This window comes from Trachemys scripta, chromosome 6, assembly GCF_013100865.1.
Source record: "Trachemys scripta elegans isolate TJP31775 chromosome 6, CAS_Tse_1.0, whole genome shotgun sequence".
Taxonomy (NCBI): domain Eukaryota; kingdom Metazoa; phylum Chordata; order Testudines; family Emydidae; genus Trachemys; species Trachemys scripta.
In genome coordinates, this window is record NC_048303.1 from 93,187,044 (window position 1) to 93,199,124 (window position 12,081).

The 12,081-nt window shown below is 37.8% G+C and overlaps 1 long non-coding RNA gene across 1 annotated transcript; it reads left to right on the plus strand.

Annotated features, from left to right (window-relative positions):
* The first annotated feature begins 790 nt into the window (after positions 1 to 790).
* LOC117879310 lies at positions 791 to 5,960 on the plus strand. The gene is made up of 3 exons (XR_004646234.1): positions 791 to 897; positions 4,960 to 5,082; positions 5,878 to 5,960. It is a non-coding gene; the product is annotated as an uncharacterized LOC117879310 (long non-coding RNA).
* The last annotated feature ends 6,121 nt before the right edge of the window (positions 5,961 to 12,081 follow it).

Below are 12,081 nucleotides of genomic sequence, written 5' to 3' on the forward strand. Positions count from 1 at the left end.
CTAAATCCATATGTTATGGATTCACTGGGATATTTGCAGTTCTCATCTAGTTGTCATGAAAATGTTTAGAACACAGATTTGTGAGGAGCAAGAGGTAGGAAGGAAAAGAGGGTGTGAAAATAACTCTACACAACATAGCATACACTTAAGTCCCTGGGAAGAGGACGTGTGAAAGAATAAACAGCAAGGAGGTAGGTGTGGTGGTGGTGGTGGGGGAATGCAGTGGGGGGGGATAGTCACGTTCCTTATGCACTACTGGAATTTGCTCAGATTCTAATCTACAGTAATGAGAGCACTATAAGAATCTGAGGAGAAGAGAGAATAGGAGGCAGAGTACAAAAAGAGAAGCTGAAATTCCAAACTCTCCTGTGGAGTAATGCATTTGCTGTATAGTCAGAGTGATTCCTTTGAGGGGAAAGGTTTTAGCAGCAGCCTCACATGTTCTTTGAAGCTTTTTTCAGAAAACACACTGATGTTTTACACATAGCTGTGTGAATTACATTCTCCATCATCTATAATTTAGTGCTTGCTTCTCCAACATCAAACTCATCCTCCTCGCTCCTCCCCCTGAAATTTGGAAGCACAAGAGTGTCTGAAAGTTCTTCATTCCAGCCTCAAACTGCTGCAGGAGCTCCACGCAGAACTGGCTGCAAAATACCCATCCACCCACCATCATCACTACACTCCATAAACAAAATCTTTGAAAGGATTTTTTTTTTTCCAAAACAGATTCTACCATCAAAAAAAAAAAAGAAAAAAAAAAGCAGAATAGCTTCAGGAATAACTTTTTTAATGAAATGCATGGATTGTAAAGAAAGTACAGACTGCACTTTAATAATTCTGAGGAAAAATAATGTTCAGATTGGGTAAAATTGATGGATAGGATTCTGTATCACAGTATGTATATTTGTATTTATAACCTTTTAAAAGTTAAATTGCTTTTTTAATAACAACTTGTTTCTTATTGGTGGTACTGTTGGATTAATCATATTTTCTTAAGTAATGTATATTTCTAGATTTAGAGCTCTTGCATGAATAGTTTACAAAACTGAAATACATTTGACGAGCGATCCCTTCATTTAGAAAAAGTTTTTACTTTTACTAGTAAAAGTTTTACTAGTTTTTACTTCAATGCAAGTGCAGTTTAGAATGTCTTGTAATTTTTAAAGTTATATATTTTGTTTCTAAATTCCAGTGCAGTGCAAACAAACCCTAAACATCTCTAATGTCAATAAACGTATGATTAAAAAGTAAGAAACCTGAGGAAGAGCTCTATGTAGCTTCAAGATGGTCATGACAATGGAGTTTTAAATCCATTACATTAATTTATTAAAGTTCAATTAATTTAACAGTCAATTGGCATTTATTAGGTTACAGGACAATAACTGTCTTAAAGCAAAATTAAATGTATTTCTAGGAGACATTAATTTACAATTTGGCTGACATGGAAAGCAGAAGCACTCAAGGGCCTATTCCAATGGCCTGATCCTTATCCCGTTGACATCAATGGCAAAATTTCCATTGACATTATTAGTGAAAGTGTGATTGTGCCTGTTCCTTCAGTTTGTGTGAGACTCCTAGCTTGATTTCCAGCCCAAAAAAGGTTCAGAGAGGTTTGAATAAGTGTCTGAATTCCTCAATATTATTTGAGCAATTTAATCCTTAATCCAGTTCCATTCTACACCTGTTTTTTTTTCTTCCCTCTTAAGCTCAAATTAAACCTCATTGGAAACTGAGATTTTATAAATGTTCTGCAGACTACATCAACTCTGTTGTGTCTTTCATCTTTAAAGTAAATAGGCTATGTGACAGCTAAATTATGGAAATCTACAGAAGATACATGACAAAAATACCAATGAATCTGACTCCCTTTTCTTTTCTTTTCTTTTCTTTTCTTTTCTCAATGCTCTTAGTTAGTTGCTTCAGAAAAAGTGCTGAGTGCCTCTCTTTGAGGGCCATGGGAGCACAGTGTGCTTAGCTCTGTGCAAGCAAAGGTCTTGCATGATATCGTTCTAGTGGAGGTGGTCATCATCAGTGTGTGGGTGGCCCCAAGATTTCCAGCAGGTGAGCAGGGCTATCCTTCCCTGACCCTAACCCAACCCCAAGCATATTCCTAAACTGACAATCAGTATTACTGGCAGTTACAAATTGAGTCATTGGGTTTTCACAGAAAACTTCATTCTGGGCAGCCATTTTACTCAATATTGAATCCCACAGTCTCTGACTCTACCCTCTATGTAGCAGTACTCAAAACATCATAGATAAATAGCTTTAGCCTTCCTCAGAAGCAAAGAACAATGACTCTGCTCGGTTACCCTGAGTAGAAGCCCTAATGTGGCTCTCAGACCAGGCTCTGCCATGAGACAGCATACTGTACTACCAGTCAGACCACTCATGCAGCCAAATGTAACTGTATTTCTTCTTTCCACAAGGGGGTGTCCTCCATGGCCCTATCAGAGCCTCAAAGATCACTGTCCACACAGTTTAAAAAAAGAGTAATTTCAATGCAAAAGGGAAAAAAGTGGGCTTAGTACTCAGGTCTGCCAGACCTTTGCTCATTGTAGGAGCAGGAAAGGGGCAAAGACGACTTCCCTCACGCCAGTCCTGTCCAGGGACCATTTTCCCCCTCTCATTTCTAGTAATCTGTAATTATTCCAAATGACTTAATTCCAGTTGTTCTCAATCTTGTAAGATTTAAATCTCTGTATTTTTCGGTTATACATTAAGGCTGTTTATTACAGAAGATAAAATTCCCATTTAAAATAACATCAAGGCTTGTAGTCCAACCTTTCAAAGCTGTTTGCTGTGACTAGTCAAGTCTAGAACACATAAACTAACAAAATGTATCACAAGCCTGGTACATGCAACCAAATCAAAACAGAAAATCCCTTCTCAGCTACATTATATCTTTGATTTTCTTTCACCAATTGTTACATAGGCTCATTTCATTTTCTCAGCTCAGATAAACTTATGAATGTTGATTAACGGACAGACACAGAAGATCTCTATGCAAGCGAATGTGTATTACAACTAAGTAGAATCTATGGTGCCTATTTTTTGTATTAGCACCCGCTTTCAGACTGCAACACAGCAACAGAATATTTCTAGGAAGGCCAGTCTTTAAATTTTGTTTCTTTGGTGATTCAGAATATTTTTGTTCAGTGGAATTTGAGAACTTAGAATATAACAGAGGTAAGATATGAAATTGTGTAAACACAACATTAGAACAATTTTACTGCTAAATGCTAGAAGCTACAGACCTCTTCTGTCATCCTGCCAGTACATTACATTCCGGAACACTCAAGAGCAGCTTTGTTTTAAAGTTTTCCTTGATTTTTCAGTGTATTTGCCATTACTAATGTACAGAACTATAACTGTTGCAAAATATAAAGGAGGCATTTCAGTTCCCATTTAATAATAATTGGGAAAATAGATTTAATAACCATGCTACCATTGAGTTGCCACCATAAATATGCAAAGGTTTTTCATCTAAAATCAATATAAGCAAAAAATTTCAGGCAACCACAATCTTCTAAAATCAAACATTAACCACTTCCAAATGACAAATCATTCACTCACACTACTGTAAATCAGGTGTGAGTTCACTGAAGTCACTGGATTTTCACCAGTGTAAAAATTGGATAAATCAGAGTAGAATAAATCTCTCATTCAAGATATATCCAACCACATTGCTTCCAAGTACTCATGTACCACAGTGATAGACACACAGAGTGAAATTCACCTGTATTCTGAAGGCCATCTCCAAGTCTATTCATTACTACAGCTGGTCAAAAAATGCCAATTATTTTTCTGAAAAAAATAGAATTTTTTGTTTTTAGTTTCACATACTTTTTAAAAGTTATGACAAACTGTTTTCAGTAACAATGTTCAAAATTACTTCAATAGACAAGATAGTTAAAAAAAAAATCTAAAAGTTGCTCATGTTAGCCACCCATCCTCCCCCCAGTTTAGTAGTGCTGGGCAGTCTTAGAAACAGGCAGCACAGCACTTTCAGTCACTCAATGAGGGGGAAAAACTACTCAGGGATCTTTTCTTAAACACACTTTCTGTTACAGTTTGCTCTGTATTTTAAATCTGATGTTTTAATTCATTTAGTTTTCAATGAAATAATTTAGCTACCCTGAAACGTGCCAGATCAACATGGCTAGAATTGAAAAGCCTTTACTGGACTAGAAACAAAAATGTAGCTGAGGCAGCAGCCATGAGAAACTTCTTCACAGAACCTTTATAATGGCCTCAAGCCTAACCTGATAGGGGTATTTAAAACGTTTGGTTGTTGTTGACCTGGACAACTGTCTAAAAAGCAAGTAATAGAGGTAGAGGCCCATGTTCATATCACCAGGGCTGTGCACCTCCTGTTAGGCGGGAGGGCCCTCAACTCTCATTGGCTCAGAGGAATCACTCCACAACTCAAGAAACAAGGCCCTCAGTGCTTAGCCTCTCTGATCCCAGCTGTGATGCCTATGTTATGTGGAGCCTACTGGGAACTGGAATGGAAACATCACATGCATTTCACATAGACCAGCCTCTAAACTACTAAGCTCAGTGAGTCTAAAAAGTGTCTAGATAGATAGATATTATTGGACCAATTTCTGTTGGTGAAAGGTACAAGCTTTTGAGCCACAGAGCACTTTTCTTCAGCTTTATACCCGTATAAGTTATACGGGTATAAAACACTTTCTATAACTGCATGTGCACTAGGGCTGTTACTGTCATAACTATTTTGCAACTAGTAAGTTCTACAGCCAGGTTTATGTATTTCCATTTTTTCATCCTTAGTTGCTCTGTCCATTCAGTCCAAGAGGCCAGGTTGAGGCCTCTTTGAAAATATGAAATATGCATGTTTTCATTTTGTAAAGTGTTACACTCATCAAAGTCTATTTCTTAGTATGGTGTGATATCTTTCACTGACATTCGTTTTTGTCTCTGCACATGCAGATAAGAAAATTGGGTCAAGCTGGCTGCCCGGATTTGAAGATAGGTCTTCTGTTCCCTACACTGAAGCTTTAATTTATGAAGTGTTCAACATGCATCTTAGATGCCTTTCATGATTCCTCATTGGTAAGTATTTAGTAAAAAGTTTGCAGTCTGTATTGTAAAAAACTGTTACATCGATAATTTTCCATAATAATGATGATAGTAGCTTTTAAAGATATTACACCATATTAAGAGTTTTTTATTTATTATTATTATTATTTAGGCCAATATAAAAACTGGAGCCTAAAGTTAGGATCCTAAATCCAGAGATGGGCATCTGGCTGATTTTGAAATTTGTTAAGCCAAGGATCGGCAATCTTTGGCACGCAGCTTGCCAGGGTAAGCATCCTGGTTTGTTTACCTGCCGCATCTGCAGGTTCAGCTGATCGCAGGTCCCACTGGCCGCGGGTCGCCGCTCCAGGCCAATGAGGGATGCGGGAAGCGGCGGCCAGCACATCCCTCGGCCCGCGCCGCTTCCCACAGCCCCCATTGGCCTGGGACAGTGAACTGTGGCCAGTGGGAGCCGCGATCGGCCAAACCTTCGGATGCGGCAGGTAAACAAACCAGCCCGGTCCACCAGGGTGTTTACCCTGGCAAGCCGCATGCCAAAGGTTGCCGATCCCTGTGCTAAGAACTCAACAGCTCTCACTGGCTTACAGAAGGTTTATCTGATTCACCTAAATATACATATTTTTATATTAGGATGTAACTATGATTTATATTGTATTTTTTCTTTGTTGCTTAAGAAAATAAATAACATTTTCATTAAAAGAAAGATAGGAACAAAACGCAAAGAAATGACAAAGGATTCTTATTGTCCGAGTGTTTTACAAATAATTTGTATTGGTTGATTTTTTTAGTATCCTTGTTTTCTTGCAGTACAACTGAAGATATTGTATTGAGTGGATATTTTATTGCCAAAGATTCCTGTGTTTTCATCCATCAATATCAAATCAACTATGATGAGTAAGTTGTATTTTATTGCCCACTATGCAAGATTATCGCTAGTTTTAGACTGTATGTATCCTGAATATCCAGACTCTCCATGATGAAATCTGTATAAAGACATGCTTCAGTTAAACACACATTATTTGGCACAATGCAGGGGGAACTTGGTAAAATTATACAGCCTGTGTTATGCAGGAGGTCAAACTAAATGACGTAATGGTCCCTTATGGCATTAAAATCTATGAATCTATATATTTGTTATGAGATTAATCTCTTACATGTAGTGACTTCTTTGAGAGATCAAAACTAGACAAAAGATCAGTCATAAGAAAGAAAGAGATCTTGGAGTCGTTGTGGATAGTTCTCTGAAAACATCCACTCAATGTGCAGAGGCAGTCAAAAAAGTGAACAGAATGCTGGGAATAATAAAGAAAGGGATAAATAATAGGACAGAAAATATCATATTGCCACTATATAAATCCATGGTATGACCACATCTTGAATACTGTGTGCAGATGTGGTCGCCCCATCTCAAAAAAGACATATTGGTATGGGAAAAGGGTCAGAAAAGGGCAACAAAAATGATTAGAGGTATGGAACAGCTTCCATATGAGGAGACATTAATAAGAGTGGGACTTTTCAGCTTGGAAAAGAGATGGCTAAGGGGAAATATGATCGAGGGCTATAAAATCATGACTGGTGTAGAGAAAGTAGATAAGGAAGTCTTGTTTACTACTTCTCATAACACAAGAACTAGAGGTCACCAAAGGAAATTAACAGGCAGGTTTAAAACAAATAAAAGGAAGTATTTCTCCACACAACGCACAGTCAACCTGTGGAACTCCTTGCCAGAGGATGTTGTGAAAGCCAAGACCATAAGAGGGTTCAAAAAAGAACTAGATAAATTCATGGAGGATAGGTCCATCAATGGCTATTAGCCAGGATGGGCAGGAATGGTATCCCTAGACTCTGTTTGCCAGAAGCTGGGAATGAGCGACAGGGGGTGGATCACTTGATGATTACCTGTTTTGTTCATTCCCTCTGGGGCACCTGGCATTGGTCACTGTCAGAAGACAAGATACTGGGCTAGATGGACCTTTGGTCTGACCCAGTAGAGCCATTCTTATGTTCTTATATAAGTTATTAATTATTACCTATATGCTCTGTGATCATCATTTGCATTAACTTGAAGCTAAATAATTGTGACCTATATTGGAAAAATAATATACAAATACAAATTTTGTTAAGTCCCTCTCTCCACGCAACTCTTAAGGCTTGGTCTACACTACAGGTTATGGCAGTATAACTTATGTCACTCAGGGGGTTGAATTAGCCACCCCCTTGAGCAACATAAGTTACACCACACTAAGCACTGGTGTGAACACCGCTATGCCGATGGGATAGCTGTAGCGCTTCTAGTGTAGACTAGCCCTTAGTATCAGATGCATTTCACAGTTATTGTTTTCTATGTTTCTTCTTTGGTTCATTAAAGAACTTTACTGTTCTAATATAAATCAGTCTTGCAAAATACATAAGAATAGACTCGACTAAACAAATATTGAGAGGTTTACTTTTTTAAATTACCAACATTAACATTCTGTTATTCTGTGACTATTAGGGACAGATCCTCAGCACCCTTAACTCCCATCACAGGCAATGGGCTTCCAGGCTATGATTCAGGAAAGCACTTAACCACATACTTAACTTTAAACTTTAGTGGGGCTTAAATATATGCTTAAAGCTAAGCACCTGCCGAAATACTTTCCAGATAGAGATGCTTTCCTGAATTGAGGCCCAATTAGGTCAATAGGAATTTTGCTGCTGGCTGTCATTTGAATACAACTGAGCCCATTGGGAGCTGCAGGTTTTCAGCACCTGAACATGTTTATAGTATATGAAAAAAGCACATGTTTTCTATTGTTCTGAAGAAAGAGCTGTGCATGAGTCAGTGAGTAAAATTAGGGATGTATTTTCATGCTATCTTAGAGCCTGATGCTCCAAGGAGCTGATTGCCCTGGATTTGCATTGAATTCATTGGGAGTTACAGGTGCTCAGCACCTCATAGAATTGAGATATTAAACTATCAAATACCTAACAGTGTAATGTTTATTTTTAGAAAATTATAGAAGAACCCAGGTTTGTTTAGCCCTGAAAGATTTCTTGATGAAAATAGACAAGAAATCAAGGACCTAGCTGAAAAGTAATGATCTTCAGGATTGGCAAGAGGAGGTATCTGGAAGAAAGCTTTGCTCACGTGGAAACATTCATCTTCCTAACAATGTTACTAGACAGACTGAAAATCAAGCATCCGATAGGCCACAAAATAGATCTAGATCTACTATTTTGGACTAACTATGAAACCTAAACAGTTTTAAATTGCCATCTCTCTACACATAAATTTCAAATACATTTTGGTCCCAATTTTTAATCAGAGACATACCCATTTGAAAATCTGGGCCTTCATAAACAATAGGGGGAGTTTAACAATTGCTTTTAAAAAAGGACTTAAATCAGGGTTTGTGTACACAGAGCAGCAATTTGGGTGTGATTTCTAAAGTACACTAACATGTTGTGTGTTAATTGGTATGTGTAGACCCTGCTGGTGAACACAAAAGATTCCCTAGTGTACTTGAATGTAGTGGTGTTTCAAACAGTACTACGCGAAAGCATGCTAGGAACCCTTAATGTGCACCACCAGGGTCTACATGGACCAATTAATGCACAACACGTTAGTGTGCTTTAGAAATCACACCCCATAGTGCACATTGCTGCTCTATGTAGACAAGAGAAGCACATAAATAAGTATTTGCAGGTTCAGGACCTATATTAGTAATCAGGCTAGTATTTATGGTAATTTTCTGAGATTTATACCGAGTAATATCATTTGTGCATCCTTTCAACCCTTAGTTGTGTACTACGTATATGGCAGTCATTAGCACAATCAACTTATTTCCCCTCCCTACCATTGGCTAGACTCTCTCTTCCATCTAATACAGGGAATAAAAGGAACGGCTACGTTAGGCCTGATTATCCTTTTATGCATGTTCTGCATTAGTGTAAATTCATTGATTTCATTAAAGTCATTCCTAGTCTACACCTGTGTAGTGAGGAGAGAGTCAAGCAAGATATTTTTTCTGTTACACTTCACAGTATGCCAGATTAATCTCCCTCTTTTATGCTGTGCTGTTCAACATTCACAAATGAGATCTACCCACTTCACCGCTTTCCCATTACCCTGTCAAAAACTGAAATAATCCCTTAGATCTGGATGTCATTTACTGGGGCATAGCCATAGATACATTGTGCTGATGCAGAGACTCAAAGCAGGCCCCCTCCACTCAACTTTGAAGTCCTTCTTCCACAGTCCCTGCCTTTTTTGCCACCCACCCAAAATATCCATCTGATCCCTAGCCACCCTCTTCTGACTTTCCTCCACACCGGTCCCTGGTTCTGCTCCTGTCCATGTTATCCTCTTTACTCATGTGAATAGTTCCATTGAGATCAATGGAATTACTCATGGTAGTAAAATTAAGCTTAAGTGGAAGTGTTTGCAGGATCAGGGATATAATTAGGTATGGAAATTTGTGATGAAAGAACCAAAATTTCAGGCTTGTCCAACATATATGATGTCCATACAGATTGGACAAAATGACTGGTCTGAAATGTGTTTAAATTATAGCCTTGTGTCAACAGCTATTATCAACAGTGCAGACAAAGACAGTGGAATAATAAACAACATTCAATATGTATTATGTTGACATTAAGCACTGAAATAGCTTGTGAAGCAATTATTTTTATTATCATGTCTAAAGTGGAAGGCAATAAACTAGATTTGTGATTAATAAAAAGGCTTGGCTCCGTTTCTTTATGTAATGCCAGTACGGAATATGAACATTTCTTCCAAACATGATACAATAATAATTTGAGAATATAAATGTCAGTGTTTGTAGCAACAATGTACTCAACTACTGCGTTCAATTTAGATCATCTTATCTCAAAAACAAAAGGTCTAGAGGAGGACAATGAAATTATTAGAGACATAGAAACGTTTTCTCATGATCAGAAATTAAAAAGATGAGGACCATCTAGCTTAGGAAGTTGTTAAGAGGATTCATAATAAAGATATATAAAACATGGAATGGTATATAGCTAGGCAACTGGGCATTTTTTATTATAATGAGAATATATAGGTCACCTAAGTAAATTTAAAAGAAATACATCTAAAAGTAATTAAAATATTTATTCCAAATTGAATAATTAACCTGTGGAATGCACTGCCACAGGATGTTAGTAAAGCAACCAACTTTGTAGGATTCAATAATGGATTCTATATTTATATGATTAACAAGAATACAATTTACTTTTATTGCAGCTAGGATAGACATTTATAAGGGATATTAACCTTCATACTTAAGGACATAAGTCAAAGTAAAAATAATCACTACTAGAAAGAGGTGAAATCATATTTTTCTTTTTTTTTTTTTAAATTGGAAAATTTAACAAAGGTTAAAATTTCATAAGAAAAACAAATTGCAAAATTTTATATTGCAATGGCAAACATTTCCAGCTCCCACCAGTGCTGTCTGTATAAGCAGAGACTGTAGCAACTGACCATATCTACAACCAGCTGTACACTGTGAAATTTAGCAAATTATTATTATTATTAAAGTGAAAACCATTATATATTTTAAATATCAAAGTATTCCACAATAGGTAAGCAATCAATATTTAGAACCTAATCTGCCCTCAAATGTCCCTATACAACTTCTATTTCTCAAAGTCAATGAGAATCCAGCACACACATCAAAGGGCAGAATGGGTCCTTAAAGAGACAGCCTCCTATGCAAAAAACTGATCACAAACATGCCTGACTCACAAAGCTAATATAAACTAAAAAATCAAATTAACAATATTTTAGGTAAAGCAGCCTATGTTATACCAGTATTATTCAGAGAGAGAAAGAGGGTCAGTAATACAGGTATCATTTTATAGTTCTAGACAAAGATATATAGTTACAGAGATAACATTTATACATTTGAATTGACTTAGAGATACTTTTAGAGTTAAGCAGTTTAAACAGACAGACCACTTCCTCTTTGGAAGGGTTAGATCAAGTACCCAAAACTATCCTATCATCAGAGTTGAAGAAGAACCCATATAATGGTCTCCTTACTTTAATTAAAGAAGTTTACATTTCTGCAAATGTAACTTCTCTTACTGCCCATTAATAAGTGTCTGGGAAACCCATGAGTATGAGACAGTTGGGTGCAGAGAACTGGGGGAAGGAAGATAAAATTATGGAGCACACAGGAATTTGGCGAGATAAGCTGCTAGAATGAGAAAGGTCTGGACAGAATATTTAACAAGGCGGTTGCTGGAATTGTACAGGTTTACGGAAAATACAGAGATGATGTTGAGGGCACACAGAGTTGGAGCGCAGACAGACTGGGGAAGAGAAAAATATGTGTGTGAGAAGAGGGTCAGAGCTACAGTGTTTAAAGGAAGGCAGAGGAAGTTGGTATTCTTAGTGTTGGGGAAAGTGAGCTACTAGGAAACAGAGTTGGGGGGAAAAGACACAAGATAGCTAAAAAACTGAAAATGCACGGTTGCAGTTACAAACAATAGCATAGTGACAATACTGGGGACCTGATTATTTCACCACTGCATTCCAGCACATCATTGTCAAGGAGAGTTGGTATTATGTAATTATTATATTTGGGCCTTAGAACTGCAGGAGCTTTAGGTCCATGTATTGAAATATTTTGGGAGAGCCTAGGCATTTGTGTCTGTCACCTTGGCATCAGGGCACCATGATGAGGGGTGGGGATCAGCATAGGGCCTGGGAAAGAATTCCCACCTTCAGGATGAATTATTCATATCGTGTGGCAGGAAAAAAACTTCCAGAGGCCCAATTTAAGGATGACTATGTAATTGCCAAGTGGGTGCCAAACAGCCTTTCCCTTGGCCAGTTTACACTTGGTTTCAGTTTTCCTCCCTTACTTCACATGCCTTCTGCCTCCCCTATCGACTCTCCCACCACAGTACCTCCACAGACACAATATGGGGCAAGCCAACTACCTTCCGCCCTCCTTTTCCCCTCTCCTCCTATTCTTTTCCAGTCTCTCCCCTTCCCCT